The 13,810-nt window shown below is 53.1% G+C and overlaps 1 protein-coding gene across 1 annotated transcript in view; it reads right to left on the reverse strand.

The window, feature by feature from the left end:
• SLF2 (SMC5/6 complex localization factor 2) overlaps positions 1–13,810 on the reverse strand; it is a 61,416-nt gene that overhangs the window by 38,194 nt on the left and 9,412 nt on the right. The window lies entirely within an intron of this gene.

Genomic DNA, 13,810 nt, shown 5'->3' on the forward strand with positions numbered 1-13,810 from the left:
ATTGCAAGGCCTGTGAAAGATGAGAGGTCACTCAATGGGGTCTAATGGTCTCTGCCTGTTCTGCAGAGCTGAACTCCAGAACAGGAAATAAAGGATTTCTTTTGCATCCACATGCACACACGTCCTGCACCACAGGGCTCCCACAGGCAGCCGGTGTTCAGTCCCACACAGGCTGTTCCCCTGCTGACCACTGCACCCACACTGCTGCTTGTTCAGAGCCAGCTCGTGCCACATGCAATTCTCAGCCCTCCTGTTTTTCTCATTCCAGGGCATGAAACAAAATTCAGGTCCTTCTCCCTTCTGCTCCACTCACAAAACAGTACCTGGGTGTCCTGCACACATTCTCTGTCTTTACTATCCCATTATCCCTTTTAGGACAATACAAGTTTTATGTAGTTTCTTCTATACTTTGACAGTCAGATTAGACAAGGAACCCACAAGTAGTTTTGGAGGCCCCATTTGGATCACCACACTAAGAATGTTTAATTCAGCAGAAAAATACTGGCTTTGCCTCTTGTTTCCCACTAGAATCAGTAAGGTGCTTTTACAAAGCAAATCCTGACTAGTAACTCCTACACCCCTCCAGCTGTTCTCTGATCACTCAGCTCCTGGACAAGGTAACCAACAGGCAGCAGAGCACACACAGGCAACTTGGGAAAGGTCTGAACAGAAGACCTTTCAAGACATTTTTACAGCCTTGTGACAAACCTGTGTTTTGTTTTCTGAATCCCAGTGTGCCCAGCATCCACATTCCTCTACAGCCGCCCTGTAGCAATCTTTCAGCTCCAGTTAAGCTTCCATTATGCTTGACTAGTTGTTACCAGTCACTTTGGGATCACAGTATTTTTCAAGATGTCTTAGCAAAACACTCTTATCAGAAAAATGGTTTAGAACGTCATCCACTTCAATTATTGCATACACATTTAGGCAACAAATCTGAGTTTTTACCTAGAAAAATCAAATACCTTCTATACTAAAGGACAATTATGTCTTATATCACTCCCATAACCTTTATATCTGCTAGCCCATCTCCCAGAAAGTTTGCCATTGGGAAGGGATTTGTGTTTGCAGAATCTCTGCTCACCTCCTGCCCACCAACACCAGTATTGCTGACTAAGTGTGGTCACCATGTCATAAGAAAACAGAGGTCAAATACTTCTATAAAACCACATCACAATTAATCTACCAACCAGTAAAAAAATACCAGTCTTAAAATATCTCCCACCTGACCCAGCTACATTCTCCCTGGGCTCTCCCAGCAAAAGCAACTGGAGCAGGTTGATTTTTACCTAATCTCCCAAGCAAGTGTTGGCTTTTTCCTTCCTCATCTTTACACTTTATCAGTGCCCTGAGCAATACCTACAGATATTCCTGCAGTTCTTTCTTCACACTCCATTTTTATAAGATTTCTGAGGACAAAACCAGTCATTTTCTTCCTTTCCCTCCCACCTTGGTGGTTATTACAAGGTAGGATGAGGCAGGTCTCAGCCTACTTTAGATGACTCAGAGTAAGAGCACTTTCACTTTACACCTTTCCAGTGCTGCCAGGTTCCATATAAATCCATGTTAGGAGAGAACCCAATGCATCACCCAGACCTGAGGCAGGATCAGCCATGCCTGCACCATCCCCAGCCACTCCTTACCTACACTAAACAACCCAAGAGCTCACTGCTTCAGCAAAGGACACAGCTTCCCTGGGAATAAGGGCTGTGCTAGAGAAACTTTCAGGGACTAAGAGAATTGGACAAACTCATCACACACCCCCCAGCATCAAGCCCATGCACTACTTCTTTTCATCTTGCAATTTTGTCCTGGCAGCAGCAGAGCTTGGGGAAAGCACAACTGAAATGAAGAAAAATCACTACCTTGGCCACGTAGTGGCAAACTGCCGTTCTTCAAAGTTATTTTCATCTCTCCCGGGTCACTGAGTCTGTCAGAAGTTAATCAGCATTTCCAGACCAGGCTGTGCAGTGTGAGAGACACCTCTGGCAGCAAGGACGGGAGTGTGCAGCCCTCTAGTGCCCACTGCCAGCCACGGTCCTGCCACAGCGGCCGTGTCCCTGCAGAGCTGCACAGCTTTCCACCTCTGCCGTGAGGACATGCCACTCCTCAATCCGCTCCTGACAGCAGCAGGTCACAGATTTTGCATACTGAGACCCAGAGCACATTAAAAAAAAAAAAAAAAAATCCAACTTCTGGGCCTTCAGCTGCCTTCAAGTACAGGGTCAGGCCAGAAGCTGTCTTCTCCAGTACCTTCTGCTGCTCCAGCTCCTTCCAGCCACAAACCTTCCCTCAGCATGCAGGGCTGGCACATCTGTATCTGTACTGAAGGGCAGTGTTCCCATCAGGCCACATTTTTTCTGATCCCTGTAACTTAGCTATGAGTGCAGAACATTTCCCCTTGGACAGGGGCACTAGATCTGACTTGGGATGCAAACCCACACTTCCTCAGGGTCTCTGCTACAGTGTCACAGCTACTGCACCTGAACACCTTGCACATGGTCCAGCTGCCCTCTTCCCTCTGGCAGTAGCTCCTCACTCAACCCAAAGGGGCTCAAAGCTGGGCTGGCAGCCAAGGTGGCATCAGGGCTGCAGCCCCTGTGCCAGGCCAGCTCTTCTCTACCCATACAGAGCTGTCTCCACCCCTCTTTAGGGTCCCTGCTGGCTTTTAGGGATCTTCTCCTCTTGTATCCCTGCTTACCTTCTGTGCCTGGCAAGTGTGAAGACCCCAGAGTACACCTCTAGGAGACACCCAGCTATTCCCCAGAGCTACACCAAGCTGCTGGATTTGCCTACCTTGACCTTTATTTGCTGATAGCTCCCCTCAGTCTGCTCTTACATCTCCCAGTGTTGGGTCCTAATGATGCCAAGATTCCATCCCAAATGCTCTTCAGGTGCTAATTGAGTCCAACTTCCCTTTCTGCTACAGACCTGGGGGCACAGCCCTGGGCAGCTTGGCTTAAAAGCTACATTTGTGGGACAGTGGTTGCTCCAGCTGCCACAGCAGGAAGGTAACACAGCTCTTGGTAGACACAAAGACCTTTCCTCACTTCATTTATTTCACACAGAAGTAACATTCTATGTGTGTGATGCCAAGGGCTTGATTTAGCTACCTGAGCATCTGCCCAGCGGTAGAGGACACCTAAGACAGCCCAGGGGGTTGGCAGAGATATCAGAGAACCCCACCAGGCCTGTGTTCTTCTGCAAGCCAGGTGGAACACCCCAGGCCATCTCCAAGGGCTCTGGTCCCTTTGTTCAGGCAGAGGTAGTAACCCCATCCTTGCTATTGCAAACCCATTTCCAGATCAATGCTTTCCTACTTTCACGTCTAGAGAAAAGCCATTTGCTGTAAAGTGCCACCTCTTCCCCACCAGCCAGGACATCTCCCTGGAAAACCCACTTTGGAGCCCCCTTGGGCTGGCCTGTGGGGAGCAGAGCACAGCTGCTGCCAGCTGGGATGGGTTTGGCCACCCTTATTTAACAGGCTGGGGTAGAAACAGGTGCCTGTCCCAGGATAAGGATCCCTCCAGAGCCAGCCACAGCAGCTATTCCCAGGACACCCGATCTGCTCCCACTCAGGTGCTCTCCTAGCAGCTTCCACTTGCTCGGAAAGCTTAAAAAGGCCCACGTTTGTTGTGTTTTCCTTCCCCGCACAGATGATTCACTGCACTTCTCTGTAAACAGTGGGTGGGTCCCAGCTGGATTTCCGGGACGAACACGGCACCGATTCCGGGCTCGGGGAGCAGCAGCTCCACACCCCTTTCTCCACATCCTCTCTCTGCACAAGCGCAGGAGCAGACCTGTGGTTCACGCACACCTGCAAAACGCTTCTGGGGCGCGGAGGGGAAAGGGAGCTCCAGGGTGCCCTGAGCCGGGTCAGTGGCTGCAGGGGAGCCGCCGGGCACTGGGCACCCCTCGCTGCCGGGCACCGTCGCCTCTGCAGGCTCCTTGTCCCCCGAGCAGCCCCCGGGCAGTCTCGTCTCAGCCGCTCGGGGTGGCTGAGGAAAGCTTGATGCTAAGAGTTAACTGCTCTCGCCTCCCACCGTGCCCTAGTTACAAGGCGAGACCAGCGTTTGCAAAGAGAAGTGCTGGCAAAGCTCAAAATCTTTATTTCATTTTTTTGTTTCCAAGGGACTAATTGCAAGACTAGCTGAAAGGAATTACTTAGGGAAGAGCTGGCATTTCCCTTGGTATTTCTCATCGCGCAGTGTGGGAACCAGCATGACGCTTGAAAGCTTCCCTTTACGTGTAACGCCGTCCCTAATCCAAAAAAACCTCTGCAAAAGTCTTATTTCAGATGAGACCTGAGGAAGGCAGGAGTATCCCTGTCTGGAGGGGTGGTAGGGGCTGGGGGCACGTACCCATTGTCCCAGCGCAGGGGCAGTGCCCTTACTGCCCGTGCCCCAGCGCCGGGAGCTGCCGGGGGCTCTGGGAGCCCCGGGAAGTGCCGGGATTTCAGCCGCTAGAGGGAGGAAAGGCAGGTTGGGCATCACCGAGACGGCGCACAGAGCTCCAGCCCTGTACAGTGCATGGCACATCCGGATACAAACACAAAGATCTCACCCTGAGGTACCTGCCTGAGCTGGGTCCCATCCCAGGGCCCATCCTGCTCTAGCCGCACACAGTACCTCAGACTGGCAAAGGTCTTTTCAAGCAGGAGCATGACTTAGCACATCAGGGAAATTTAAACCTTGAGAAAATATCAACCTGGGTGCAGAGCATAGGGAGAAGCTCCCCCATGATGAGTCTGAAGGGAAATAAACACCAAGTTCTTAGACACCGTTTTGAGGCACTTTCATTCCTGGAGACGCTTTTTCCACCCTGTGACCTTCTGGGTGAATCCTCTCCCCCTGCCAATTCCTACCACCAGTAAGTAACTCCAGCCTTGCAACCTTTCCCTCAGCCCCTTTTTCACCCCTGACAAAAACTTGAGCTTCTGCAGGTGCTGGGTCAGAATTTGGGATGCTCCCAGTCCTCCATCCTTCTTGCATGCTGCTCCTTTCCTAGTCTAAATCCCTAGAGCAGACTGTCATACCAAATCCTGACCATTTGCTAATGGAAAGCTTGGATGGTGGACCAGCCCCAGTCTGACTCTTTCAGGAGATGCTGAAAGGCAACACCCCACTTTGCCATTTCTGGGAAGAGGCTCAGCTTGCTTGCAGCCTCACTTGCCTTCAGGCTCACTTCTGCTCACCAGCACAGCTTTTTCCCCCGGGAAAGCCTTCCTGCCTTCTGATGGAAACCTGCCAAAGTCGGCAGTGGATGCTGCCTGGTTTCTGGCTGAGTGTGACTGGCTGGGGAGGCCCCGTCCTGGGGAAAAGGATGTGGCCATTCCTGTAAGCCACTCCTGACACCCCACACAGAGGTAGTGGGAAGGGGGTTCAGCTGGAATTTGTCCAGATGCAAATGCCTTTCAAGGAGTGACTCAGCCCTGTGGGTTTCCTCCCTTCCTTGCCAGCAGATTTGATTCCCAAATTGCTTCAGGACTGCTGGAAGCAGGGCTGCTGTGCCAGCAATGGATCAAGGGGGCACCCCTGCCTCCCCATGCCCGTGTCTCCTCAGCCTTCCTCCCCCTTGTCTCCTCAGCCTTCCTCTGTCTCCCAGACTTTTTCAGCCCCAGCCACTCATTTTGCTCCCTCTGCAAAGCTATATGGAGTAGGGGAAAGCTGCCAGGATCCATGGACGAGGGCTGGAGGGGGAAACAGGAACCTTGAGGGAAAAACATCCCAAGAAACTCCCTTTTCCCCAGCCATGCTTCCGCTGGGGCTGCCAGCACTGAGGGGACTGGTTTATGCTGGCAGATCACACTTAGAAGGGAGCTGCATGGGGGATGTGCTGCTTCCAGTGTCTCTTTGGGGGCAGAAGGAGTTGTTCCTGAGAGGTAAATGCCATCTCTGGTGGTCACACCAGCTGAACTTCTGTGCATTTCTCCTGTTCATTTCCATTCATTAAATCTCACCAGATTTCTATCCAGGTGGCCAGACGGCAGGTTGCAAAAGTATGGCATAGGCTAAAAATAGACAGGCAGGTGGAGGGGGAGCCCAAGCTCAGAGCAACACAGCCTGAGCAAAACCCTGGCTGGGTACAAAAAGCCTTGCTAGGGAGAGAGGCAAAGCAAGTCCCCTTGGCATGAAGATACCCACTGCTGGCCAGGCCTTTGCAGGGGGAGGTTTCTTGCCAGGCATCATTGGTGGTTATAACCGTGCCTGAGCTCCTCCTGGAGGGCAGGAGTCCACACCAGCACCCCCCAGGCTGTGAGGTCCAAGTGCCTCTGCAAGTCCTGCAGGAGCAGCCTGTCCCTGGATGTGTGATGGAGGCTGCACTCAGCCCTCCCAGCTCTCTGTGTGCAGTCAGGCCTGGCAACACAGAGGGGCTGACAACAGGCTGAGCACCAACCAAGCTGCCTGTCCTGCCACCCCAGCTCTGAGGCCACTGGTGTGGCCTCTCAAACCTGGTTTTGAGGATCAGGTTCTGTGGACAAACCAAGGGTGCTCAGCTCTTTCAGCAAGGGCGTCCTGTCTTTGTGCTGTCAGGAGAAAAAGCACCTGCTGAGCCCAAGCTGTCCCTTAACACCACATCCAAGGGTGAAAGATGTAGTTTCCCTCATGTATGACATTCCTCAGAGGAGGAACAGGGGCTTGCAGGCAGTTTGCTGGCTTAGGGGAGAGGGAAAAGGAGAGACACACAACCTCACAAAGCCTGATGTTTGTAAGTCTGGAGATGGACTGAGCCTCAGCTAAGGCTGAAGTGTGGAATTAGCTCTGTGTTAGACATCTGTGAGTCTACACCTGAGAGAAACTTCCTGGGGAGGGGCAGCAGGTGTTGGCTGGGCATGATCCTGGATGTGGGCACTACTTTGGGCTTCTCTACTAAAGGGCCAAAGAGTGGCTGTTGCCTCCAGCACCTCCAGCTGCAGCTCTCTTGCTGTGCACAGCCTAGAGCAGCCCCCCAGCAGGAGATTGAATCTCCCAGGAGGAGACCACCTCAGATAGTCATGAAAGTCCTTGTCCCCACTCCAGCCCCAGAGGCAGTGGCTGCCACTGGGACACTCCCGGAGGCTGCAGAGATTTCACCCATCCTCTTTCCACTGTCCTGCCCTGGGGCAAGGAGCAGCTGCACCAGCTTTCATCCTAAACCCCACGGGGCTGTGGGGCTCATGGGCTCAAAAAGCACACATCAGCCCTTCCCTAGGGCTACTTTCTGCTTTCAGCAGTAACACTGTGAGGTGTTCTAATTGCTGGCTTATTTCTGAGCCCTAAACCACACCCTGGTCCTGCTGCATGGTTTTCTCTGCAGTCACAGGAGATCAAAGCTGCAGGATTTCAACCTAATTTCTTTGGATGGATAGGAAAGGCCAGCTGGTCTCTTCCTTTGCCACTTCTCCAGAGCTAGAAGATGGATTTTCTACCCCCAGGGTGAAGTCCCAGCCTTGCAGGGGCAGTTCCTCAGCATCCTCTTCCACAGGACCCCCCCAACAAGGGCAAACCCCTCTGCCTAGCCATGCTCCCAGCATAGCGAGGCTGCAGGAAGCTCCCACTTCCTTCCAGTAAATGCCAAGCCATTGTCCTTTCGCAGGGGGCTGGGCCAGGCTGCTCCTCACTCACACCTGCTGCCTTTGGCTGAAAGAGACCAGGGGAATCTGAAGAAATGAGAACTAGGAACAGCATCAGGGCTCAGCTGTGCCAATGAGGGAAGGGATGAGTCCTGCTTGCTGCAGTGTGACCCCAGAGACTGAATTTCTGATGATGCCTGCTTTGGGGTCTTGCATTGATAAAACTGTGGCTCCAGCTAGGTCACGTCCATGCCAGAGCCTTCCAGGTGCTTCCCACTCCAGAAACACCATGGCAGCTCCCAGAAGACAAAACCACTCTGTAAATTTTATCTGAACCTGCAGGGCAGCTGTCGAGTCTGGGCAGGGCGGTGCAGGCAGCCAGGCATGTGAGGCATCTCGCCATCCCTCATCAATTCATTTGCCAGTTTATTTCTGGGTTTATTCACTGTGGCACAGAAGGAGCAGTGGTGCTCACTCTCAGCTCAGTGCCACAGCCAGTGCTGGGCCCCCAGATTTTCATGTCCAGACTGCTGGCAGAGGGAAACCCCAGGACCTGATGTAACTTCTGAGCAAAAAACAATGGTTATGTATTTGGTGGCACTGACAGAATACTGGAGAATGGGACTTAAGAAAAAGGAGTTCCCACCAGACACATGTGCTAACCCACCAGAGCTGGCAGTAGCTAGTGGGGGCTTTATGTCCCAGGGAACATCATCTATCAAAGTCCCCAGGGAGGGCAGCCAGCTCCATATGTGCCAATGGGCATGTTACTGGATGAAACACTGGCTGCAGAATGGAATGCTGGCTGGCACATTCCCAGGCCCTTGGCAGCACCTGCTACTGGCTGTGGGCTGAGGACGGACACAGCTCATCACAGGTGTCAGTGATGTGCATGTGACCCCAACTCTGGTGCTGTCCCCACTTGCAGAGGCACTGTGTTAAAGGAGGAACTGAATGGGCTTTGGTGGGGTGAGGCCAAGGTACTTCTGAGTCCCGAGGGGATTTTCACTCCCAAAGGAGGAGGCTGGGCTGGTCAGGCAGCCATCCCTGAGCTTATGCCAGGGAGGCAGCACTCAGGTGCCCTCTCCACTTGGCTGGGGAGGAAAATCTGCCGAACCCAAGAGGGTCGCGGAGCGCTGGGCCACGGGCACAAGGCACTCCCAGCCACGCCGCAGTTTCCCGGGAAAGCGGCTCCCTCTGGCATCCGCCCCTTCCCGGGAAGGAGAGGCTGCTGGGGGCCGTGGCCCTGGCACGGGGATGCCGGTTGCTCCCTCCCACGGCTTCCCCTTTTCTCAGAAAGCCTGGAAACCAAAGGTGAAAGAAGTGGGTGGAAACTCTGCGCTGCCGTCCAGGAAGGGAAGTGAGTGAGTAAGTCGGCTGCAATATTTAACAGTGCCTCCGGCCCCGCCGCTCGCAGAGCCGCCTCGACGGGAGCCGGAGCTGTCGGGTGAGTGCCGGGGTCAAGGGAGGGTCTGCGGCGGAGGGGGGGACCGCTGTGGCTGGAGTGAGGGGGTTTGTCGGCTGCTGCTCTCCCCGAGGAGCCGCAGCCCGGGCGCTGCAGAGGGCGGCTCAGCCCGGCCGAGCGGCGGGGACGCGGTGACGTCTCTCGGGCGATGGCAGCGCACCCGCCCGCGCCTGCGGGAAGCGGGACAGGAGGCGTCGGACACCGTGTGTGTGCACGAGCATCTTCGCTTCTATCCGCGGCTTTTTTGGTAACCTGCAAAACCGGGCTCGTGCTTCTCATACTTTAAACGGTGTGGGGCATGTTCCCGGGAAGACAGAGTGAAACTCCCGGGAATAATGCTGCAACCACCATGTCAGCGCGGTGCCGGTGGCTGTGCAGCGCCCACAGGACTCCGCTGCTTGGGCCTAGGCACGTCCTAGCTAATCAGTAACTCCCAGGATAATTAGCTGGAAATGCCAAAAGGAGGGCGCTGCTGCTTTTAAGACATTAAGCAATAAACCATTAAGCTCTGAGCGCTGGAGCTGCCTGGGAGTCACGTCCCCTCTGGAGCCGTGGCTTGTGCTTTGTCTCCCCCAGGAGCGAGGGAGAGGGCAGCGCTCCAGCCTGTCCCGCGGGCCCTCGGCAGGGAGGCAGTGGAGAGCGAAAGCCAGAAAGGGCTCAGCGCCTGTGGCAGCTCAGGGCTGAACCGGGGTGGCTCAGCTCTCCAGCAGCAGGGCCGGCCACGAGCGAGCTTCTGCTTCTCTGTGTCTTCCCATCGCTTCCAGCGGGGCTTGCCATGGGGAAATCAGCTCATGTGGCCATTTCTGCTGTGCTCCACAGAAAAGCCCCACAGCAGCAGTATCCCCCTGGGCACCTGATTGTCTGCAGTGTCTCTTGACTCACCATCATTTTGGGTTGAGGTCAGGAGCCTTGAGGAGCTCTCAACCTTTCAGCCAAGGGATCCAGCTCCAGGGTCAGGGGAGGCAGACTGCAGTGGGGCTATGAAACCCTCACTTGTGAAGTTGGCAGCTGGCCTGATGTAATTCCCCCCGGGGCTGAGGTGGGGCAATGGTCACCCGACAGTACAATGCTGCAGCCTGACCCTGACACAGCCTCCAGAAAACACAGAATCGGGCCAGGGCACCTTCACAGCAGCAAAATACCCATCACTGAGGTGGCTCCCACATCTCCATTTATCCCTGCCCTTCCATGTATTACCTGGCATCCTGCTCCAGTGCAGACCCCCTAGGGTCTTGGGATAATCCCAAATACAGAGGGCCAAATCCAGCCCTGGCCCTGCCTGGGTGAAGGAATACAGGACAAAGCTGGGTCAGGAAAACCAAGGAGCAAAAGCAGACCCTGTGGTGTGCTGTAGATGCCATGCCATGGGCACGTTTCTTACGGGAGCAGCCAAGAATGAAATCAGAATTGGAGCTTCTCCGAGTTTGCATTTGAATAATTTTCATTCCCAGCTCATCCCCCATGGATTTTCCATTGCACTTAGATCAAACTGTTTCTGGTGCATTTTGGCAATGGGGTGCCCCAGTCCCAGCACGCGCAGGTAGGATGCCAAAAGTATCATGCTGGAGCTGTCCCTGCCCCAAGTTGGGGAGGGTGGGACACAGGGCATGGGGGAATTCATGCCAGATAGCTGCTGGGCTGTCCAACTCAGCCCCAGCATCCACATCACTTCCCTGGGCCATGGTGCAAGGGAAGGAGGATCATCAGGGAAGGCTAGTTGGTGTTGACCCCCATCCTCCTCACCTGCCTGTCTGCTTGAAACCCTTCCCTTTTCTTTGCAAATCAGCCCATGGAGGTAGATGAGGAGGAAGGCTTTTCCTTGGCCTGCACCTTTCAGTTTCTGAAAGCAGTGTTGCTTAGAGCAGCAGTGGGATGAAGGCAGATGGATGGCACTTTGAATGGCAGACATCCATCAATGATATGAGGTAAATGCCTCAGAGGAGAGTTTTACATCTTAAAAAATGAAACACAAAGGTTTTCCATGCACTCAAATAGCCAGGGACTGCAAGGTAAACCCCTATGGGCATGAGATGGACAACAAGCAGCCCCAAAGCATCCCAATCCTACCAACCCTTTCAGGCTGGCAGGTGCTTCCATGTGGCTGCAATGTCTCTGGCAGGCTGCCTTCCTGCCCACTCGATTGCACAGGTGGCTGCCTGCAGAGTAAGAGGAGGAGAAGGCTCAGAGTTTGAGGAGCTCAGAGCTATTGAAAACTCCCTGCCAAGTCACAATGGTCTGAAAACAGGCACAGTGCACAGCTGGGTCCTTGAACTGCCTCTCTGACCCTGACCACCTGCTGCAGGGTGGAGACTGTGGTGTAAGCTCTGCTTTACCCCATCTCCCTTCACTGCTGCCCCTCCAGGCAGCCCCTGTGGTACTGCTGCACGTGCTCCCCGGGATACACCAGAGCTGGCACCTGCAGCCTGGGATTCCTCAGCTTTTGCAACAGGGTTTGGCTGCTTTGCTATATGCATCAGAATGGTGAGTTCATGCTGCCCCAACTGAACTGTAATTCCCAGCAGAGGGATTAAAATAGAGCCTGGGGCCAGCAGTTGAGCAATCGCAGAGTTCACTGCTCGTGCAACAGTTGCTCAGTGCTTCCCCCATTGAAATCTTTGCCCGTGCTCCAAAGTGGTGTGTGTCATTTCCCGTCTCTTCTGCTGACATACAGGCAAAGGGCTGGAATCCTCTCCTGGTGCTTACTCCTGCCTGAGCCACTGTCATCACAACTGTGCCAAGCTATTGCTGAGCCAAGGAAAAGCTTTTCAGCCATTAGCTCAGTCCCCAGGTTTGAAAGTGAACATCTACTGAGGGGTGAGGCTGCCCAAAGCTGCCAGCAGCATCAGCAGCTCTGTGCTCAGGGGGATCCCCCCATGTCCCTCAAGTCTGCCTCTCCATGCATGTGAGCTTTGCAGCCCAAACCAGAGGGTGGGGGCAGTGGGCAGCAAAGGGCATGTGTATAGTTGTGGGATGCACCAGCAAGTCCCAGGTTAACCCAGATGGAGACCAGTCCCTCCCTGAATCTACTTTCTGAGCTATCTGGAAAAGGCCTTTCACTCTTCATTTTACACAGAATTGTCCCATGTCCCTTCCCACTTCCAAATGGGCAGAAAGCCCCTGCACCTCATGGTCCACCTGTGGTAGCACCTGCTGCACAAACCATTCCCCTCAGCTGGCACCTCCCAGTTCAAGGATTTCCTGTGGGCATTGGTTTCATTATGAATGGAGCAGAGAGTCAGTGCCTGGAAGTACTGGGCTGCTCTTACAGGACTAAGCATCCCCCTGGCACAGCTTGCCCCTTTTCAGACACTCATACTGAGGGTTTAGAAAGAGCAGTTTAATCCAAGGGATATGTGACACCTGCACATGGAGCAAATACATAGAGGGATTCTCAACACACCTGCCAATACCAGCCCTAAGTAGCAGAAATGGTGTTTCTCTTACAGCTCTAGCAGGTTTGCAGAGCTCAGGGTTGACCTGAAACTTTGCAGTGACTCCAAACAGCATATGTTGAAGCAGTAGAAAAAAAAAAAGAGCCAGCCAACTTGAGCAAAGTTTCCAAAGAAAGCTGTGTCTGTCTGTGCTGTTTCTGGGATGAGAGGTGCCAGAGTCTTCTCCTTGTGGCAGCTCCCAGTTGCAAAAATCTGTGTCAGCTCAGTGCCTGCCCTGTGTCAAAGACATGATGAGCTCTTTGCTATTTTTTCCCCCTTTGCAGATGGAGACACAGCTGGCTGGAGCCAGGGGAAGCTGACTCGCACTGGCTGCTTGGCTCTGAGAACTGAATTCCATAGGCGTTGAAGCCTCCAAAATGCCCTATGGATTCAGTTCTGCAGCTGGGCAGCAACTGAGCCTCAAACCTTCAGGAAGAAAAGGCAACTGTGAGCTCTTCCTACAAGGAATATCTTTGCTCCTGCACAGAGACCAGATTAGGGGTGGAATGGAGTTATGGCCACCACAGAAATATCTGCTATAAAAGAGCTAGTAGAGGTTTGTGGCACGTCTTCCCCCAAGGGAAAAAAACCACCCAACTATAGAATGCTTTCTTCCTTCTGGAAGTGAAATGGCATTTGAGAAAATAAATACATTACTACCTCCTGATGTACTGCACGCAATTGTGAGCCTCTGCTAAAAATACACATTGTCCGAACAACAGCCTGGGTGTGCCCAGCAATCTCCTGTTCAGAGTCCAGGCAGCAAAACCAAACAAAACTTTGGAGAAGATAAACAGGACAGGATGGGTAAAGTTAAGGGTCATGCCCTCTGTCTCCCCATGGGCCTTGGAGATGACCCCAGCAGTAACATATTTGGAGAAAGTATTTGTGTAGGCAAGAGGCTGTTTGCACCCACTCATCATATACTTCTGGGAGAGCCTGGCTGTACCTCCTGAGTTTTGGGGACATTTCTACTTTAACATGGTGTCATGCTGCCACCAGTAACCTAACAGCTGGAGGAATGGCATTTAAGTTATTGTGCAATTCCTTGTCATTTATGTAGCATTTCAACATCACTGTATGCCAAAACCCATGCTCTTTCTTACCTTGCCTAGAAGAGCAGGTTTGCACCTCTTCCAGGATCTCACCTAAAGCAGGGAGAGTGCACCACCATGCAGGCATTTAACTGCACATCCCTAACTATGCAGGAGAGCCTGCTCAGCCCAGGAAGAGATTTAAAAAACCTCAAACAACCAATCCAGCAGGAGCTACTGCCTTTTTCCTATATTAGGTAACCAAAATCATAACTGATTAGCCAGCAGTCATTAATGGAGGCCTTTTCTAGCCCATTCAGCAAGTCCC

The sequence above is a fragment of the Lonchura striata genome, chromosome 7, assembly GCF_046129695.1.
Source record: "Lonchura striata isolate bLonStr1 chromosome 7, bLonStr1.mat, whole genome shotgun sequence".
In the NCBI taxonomy this organism is placed as follows: Eukaryota; Metazoa; Chordata; class Aves; order Passeriformes; family Estrildidae; genus Lonchura; species Lonchura striata.